Below are 6,000 nucleotides of genomic sequence, written 5' to 3' on the forward strand. Positions count from 1 at the left end.
CCCCAGAGACGGCAGGACACTGGAGGTGACTGCTGGCGGCCACAGGTGAGCTGGCTCCGGAGAGGCTGGCCTCTTCTCTTCTCTCCAGGTGCGCGCAGAGTGACCCCGGAGGCCCTGGGGGCCCCGCCAGTGACAGTTACGGAAGCACACTCTCCTGTTCTGCTGCGGGTATGGGGACCTATTTTATAACGGCACGTGTGCTGTTTGTTATTAGACAGAATTACGAATAAAGTCAGGATAAGGAGAATGTTTTACTTCTTGAGTGTTGACAGTCATTTATAAGATGTTTGCAAACAATGATTTTAAACTGAATTTAGCTTTCTGAAAAATTTGCATATCCTTCTTTTTCATACTTCATCTCATAAAGACGAAAACTTGGCAAAGCCTTTTGCAAATATTTTTTTCCATTAGAGAAAATGAATTACTAACTCTGATCTTGAGCTTTACTCAGCTGTGAGATGAGAAGTTTTGCTTTAAATTTCCCTGAGGTCTTACCAAATCTACCTGTTCTATGCTGCCTGCTTTTATATCACCCCCTGCCTAGAATATAGTTCAGAGTCCTACAGGGCGGGGGAGTCTGGAGGAAACTCGATTGGCCAGGAGTTGATCATTATTGAAGCCTGGTGCTGGGGACTTGGAAGTTCACTGTGGTTTGGTCTATATTTCATGTGTTTGAAATTCTGTATTCTATAATAAAACTATGTGTATACATAAAATCTCCAATCCTGTCCTTTGATTTCTGCTGTAGTTGTTTTTGTTGTTCAGGCGCCCAGTTGTGTCTGACTCTTTGGGACAGATCTGTGCCGTAGTTATAGATCTTTAATTCTCCACTGAGTCTTGGCTCAAATTTGACCTGTCTAGAGCCAAACTGGGGCTTCCCAGGTGGTGCTAGTGGTAAAGAACCCACCTGCCAATGCAAAGATTCGGCTTTGATCCCTGGGTCAGGAAGATCCCCTGGAGGAGGAAATGGCAATCCACTCCAGCATTTTTGCCTAGAGAATCCCGGCAGAGGAGCTAGCGGGCTACAGTCCACAGGGGTCACACAGAGTCGGACACGACTGAAGCGCTTTAGCAGACACAGGGCCAAACTGACAGCCTTCCTTATGAAATCCTCTCTCCAGTTGCCTGTGGCCTGCGGTGTGGCTGCTTCCCGTGCTCAAGGTCCAGGGAGAGTCGTCCGTAGAGAACAGACTTGGGGCTGCCTAGGGGAGTTTGGGATTAGCAGCTGCAAACTAACCTATATAGAGAGAGTAGAAGTATATTCAATGTCCTGTGATAAAGCATAATGGAAAATAATGTATACATATGTGTTGTATACATATGCAAAAGATTGTACACATATGCATAATTGAGTCACTTTGCAGCACAGCATTAATTAACGTTATAAATCAGCTGTGCTTCAATTTTAAAGATAGATCAGGGAGTCGTCATCAGCTCCTTTCTCTCTCTAGTCTCTGAATCAGCTCAGCCACCAAGTCCTTCTATTTCTTCCTTCAAAATGTCCACATTCACGTGCTGCCTGGAAGCTCCCGACCGGCAGCTGGCCGTCGGGAACGCGTGTGTCATGCGGGCATGTGTCATCGCCCGGCCCAGCTAGAGGAGAGCCAAGAATCTGCTAAGGGAAAGACAGTTTAATTAGGGAAGGAAAGTTTCACATTTTTGTTTTTTTCTGTTTTCATGCTTGGTGATATTTACTTTGGAATCACAGAGGATTGTAAGTGCTTGGAATTGGGAAATAATGACAAAGTGATTCTGAAACTAGTCAGCATCTTAGAGCTGACAAAGCTGCTGGCATGTGAGTTAGGCAACTGAGTGCATTTAACTAAATGTGGTGCTTTGGGAAGGAAATTAGGATGTCTGTAAACAATTGTCAGAGTGTTTAAGATGTTTCCCACAGAGTAGTTTATGACTTTTACAAATGCAAAAATATAAAAGATGCAGAAAATTCCTAACTGAAAATAACATTTTACATATACGCATGTAAATGCATGCATATAATTCATGTACGCATGAAAAAAGAGAAAGTATGTTTGGAAGAATAGTAATAAGGCAAACATGTAGCCTGTAAGCAGAGAGTTGCGAGAATTCCACTCCACGCCCTTTTAAGGTAACGACAACATGGGAAAGGAATCTGACACACGCTTGTGTAACTGATGGACTTTGCTGAGTGGCAAAAAATAACACAACACTGTAAATCAACTATATGCCCAAAATAAAAATTTTTAAAAAAGAAATACAAACTACTAGATACAAAATAAAAAAGTTATTAATACCAGGAAGTAATGTTATAGCATATGGAATATAGCCAATATTTTATAATAACTTTACATAGCACATAATCCATAAAATACTGAATCACTATGTTGTACACCTAAAACTAACATAATACTGTAGATTAACTATACTTGAATTTAAAAAGTGTTCAAAAAATAAAATAATGCAGACTTCATATTTATTTATGCATAAATGATGACTAAATTTCCTTGTAATTCTGTTAGATTTGGGGGTGGAGGGAGAGTGTGAAGTTAGTGTGTTTGTAAGGTTGGGGGTGCCAGGAGCCGGTAAGGCGGAGCCCAGGACACAGAATCAGCCCAGGGCCCCAGACCCGCAGGGATCAAAGCCGCACTGATGGATTGGGTCGTTAAAGCCAGTGGCGACGCCCGGCGATGGGGGTGAGGGAGGCCCCGCAGGGAGCAGGGTGGGGCGCAGAGAACGGGAAGCCCTCTCACTGCCTGCCTTCTCTCTCAGGGAAAACCTCTCCTCTCCTGGAAGGGGAAGCAGGAGGGAGACTTTCGCAGGGCTGAGGGTGACAGCGGGAATGGAAGCCTGGCGTTGAGACGAGCCTGGCTCGTCTGTCCACCTCCGCTCCCCGCACCTCCAGGGTGCAGGGTCGGGGCAGGCAGGAGCACCGCCCTCAGCCGGGCCCACCACCCTGCGGGCGGCCCGTGCCGTCCTGATGACCCCGCACGGGCACCTGTCACACAGAGGGAGCCCAGAGCGTCTCGTGTCCTCGGGGAGGAAGGTGAGGAAGAAGTATCAGGTGCCACATTCCAGGAAAGGGCCAGATTACTAAAGATGCCGCTAGCTCAGGGAAACGCAGAAACCAGGCTAATGAGATTCAGTCTCAACGCTGGAAGGTCAGGCGTTGGAGCAGAATCCTTAATACATTTAAATAGAGCTTTAACAGGGAGACCACTGAGCTTGGTGAGCAAAGAGCCTGGGGGCAAGATCATAACATCATCCAGAGTCTAGCTGCCCACGGGGCTTCCCTCCAGGCCAGAGGGGTTCTGAGTGCTCGCGGTCTGGTCGCCTCTCACGTCTCATTTAGAATCCGGGGTGCGACGCTGGGCTCGCAGCTACTCAGAAACAGATCTTATGTTACAGAGAAGCAGAAGACATGAGAGGGACGGTCGGCCTGCAGCTCTGAACCTGGTGTAGTATTTCTCAAAGGCATTCCACCCTCTTCCCCAACTGGGCACAGAGAGAATCTCTCCCCTTTGGCTCATGTGTTGTGAGTTTCGAAGACGGGTCCCTGCAATTCCTTCCACTGTTTTCCTCCTTTTGCTGACTCGGTTCTGCTTTCGGCTGTGTAATTTCACAACAGAGTTCCTAAATTAATTGTAGGGAGAGAGCCAGGGATCTGAACCGAGAAAAAGCATATGGAATAAATTTTGAAATTAGCATTGATTGAGCAGAGTCAGGTACATATGAGCTACAAGCAGGCTACAACTTCATGAAATCAGAAACAGCCTCAAACTACAGACCTGCCATCAGCAGGACCAATTAAAGCCCAGACACACGAGAAGAGAGGCCACGGAGTGTGTGGCCAGAGGTCGGAGCTGCAGGACTGTGCCCTCTTCGTCCAGCTAGAATGCCGTCATCACATGACTGATTCTGAACCCGCATCATAAGGCCCTGCTCGCGTATCTCCGTGTGCCCTGAGAGAGAGGCCGCCTCTGCCCCGGCACTGCCCAATGCCGTGGCTCTTGGGCACCGAGAAGGTGCCTGGTCCTGTGAGTGCAGGATACACACGTGGGTGTCTGAGAACATAGAATCTCTCACTAATCATTTTGATATTGTCTGTCAACGGGTAAATGGGTAAAGAAGCCCAAGATGTATATTATGCATATGTACAATGGAATATTACTCAGCCATAAAAAGAATGAAATTCTGCCATTTGCAGCATAGATGGACTTGTAAGGCCTTGTGCCAAGTCAGACAGAAAAAGACAAATACCATATGGTGTCACTTACATGCAGAATCTAAAAAGTACACACAACTAGTGAATATAACGAAAAAGAAACAGACCCACAGATACAGAGAACAAACCAGTGGTTACCATAGAGAGAGGGAAGGGGGCAGGACATAACAGGGGAAGGAGATTAAGAGGTCAAACTACTGTGTATAAAATAAATAAGCTACAAGGATGGGTTATACACACGGGATGTAACCAATATTTTATAATAGTTATACATGGAGTGTGGTCTTTAAAACGTGTGAACCACTATGTTGCACACTGTATGTACAGTTATGTTGCACACAATTATATAATATTGTAAATCAACTATACCTCAATTAAACATTTTAGGTTAATTATGTACTGAAATGGCATTTCTGATATGTTGGGTTAAATAAAATATATCATTAAAAAGAATAACCCTTTTCTTTTCCTTTTCTTACTATGGCTGCTATAAGATTTAAATTTTTTTTGTCCATGCCCTGCAGCATGTGGAGTCTTAGTTCCCCGATCAGGGGTCGAAGGTAGGACCTTTGTATTAGGAGCAGAGTCTTAACCTCGGGACAGCAGGCAAGTCTCTGTTTTAAGATTCACAATTCTCAAAAAAAAAAAAAAATTCACAATTCTCATTATATTGGAGAGCCCTGCTCTCAACATTAACAGGGTGGAACAGATTTCCAGGCCCGCAGGCTTCATTCCCCTTGTTAAATCCAGGAGATGGAACAAACTGATCAGTCAGAAGTTTGTTTCGCTTTCTTTTTCTCAGGAAGATAAAGTCAGACTGCTCAGGCCTGATATTGCTGTCATCTGGAGGGGACGTTTGGGGCCAGTGAATGGTGGTGATTTAATTAATAATATTGGAGACACGCAGTTGAGAGAAATAAAGGACAGTGGGGAAGACTAGTTCTTTGGGCATTGTTTCATATCAGTTCACATGAATTAAACCCATAAAGTGCACACAAACCCCCATCCCGGCGTGGGGAAACACTGTCAATACAGAGAACAGAAAATACCACCCTTATTCATCCCCGCGCTGCCAGAACTGAGAAACATTAATCCAAACAGAACACTACACTCTCTGTTGCATCCGGACTGTTGGATCTGAAAAAGAAATGCAGAACTCTTTCTGATGATGGATTTCTTTTTTTCCTGCCCTGAGTGAGTCAGAGAACAGACTGTGGTCTAAGGGGGAAAAAAAAAATTAAGCCTTCTGCAAACGAGCAAAGGCCTGTGGACGGGTGTGGAATTATTCATGAGGCTGCAAGGCTGGTGAGCATGCCCTTCTCCCACTGCAAGGCTGTGATGGATAATTCTTGCCGTCCAGGTGGCCTCTCATTCGGCAGCTGCCCTCTGAAAGCCACAAGGAAGGCAAGCAGTCGCTCGGCACAATCTTTTTTACGCTGCTTTTTAACTGAGAAGACTGATTCATGTGAACCCACAAACTAACTTTGTATCAGTTTAGACAATTCTATATCCTCAATTTACCAGTGAATGCTGGTAAATTATAATTTACCAGTAAATGCTATGTGAATATAAACTACTTGGGGCTTAAGATGGAGAGCTGAATGATTTATACAAATTCAACATTCTTACTGAGACCATGTTTTTAGATTTGTTGAAAGTTAAGTGACACCAAACTCTTTTATTTCCCACTTTAGAAAAATAGCTCCAATTCTACTTGGAAGCGTCAGCAGCATTTTTAACCAGATGTCAGAAATGACCTTGGGCCGTGTTGGCAAACCACCGTCGGGAGAAGACACCTG

This window comes from Cervus canadensis, chromosome 13 (genome assembly GCF_019320065.1).
Source record: "Cervus canadensis isolate Bull #8, Minnesota chromosome 13, ASM1932006v1, whole genome shotgun sequence".
NCBI lineage: Eukaryota > Metazoa > Chordata > Mammalia > Artiodactyla > Cervidae > Cervus > Cervus canadensis.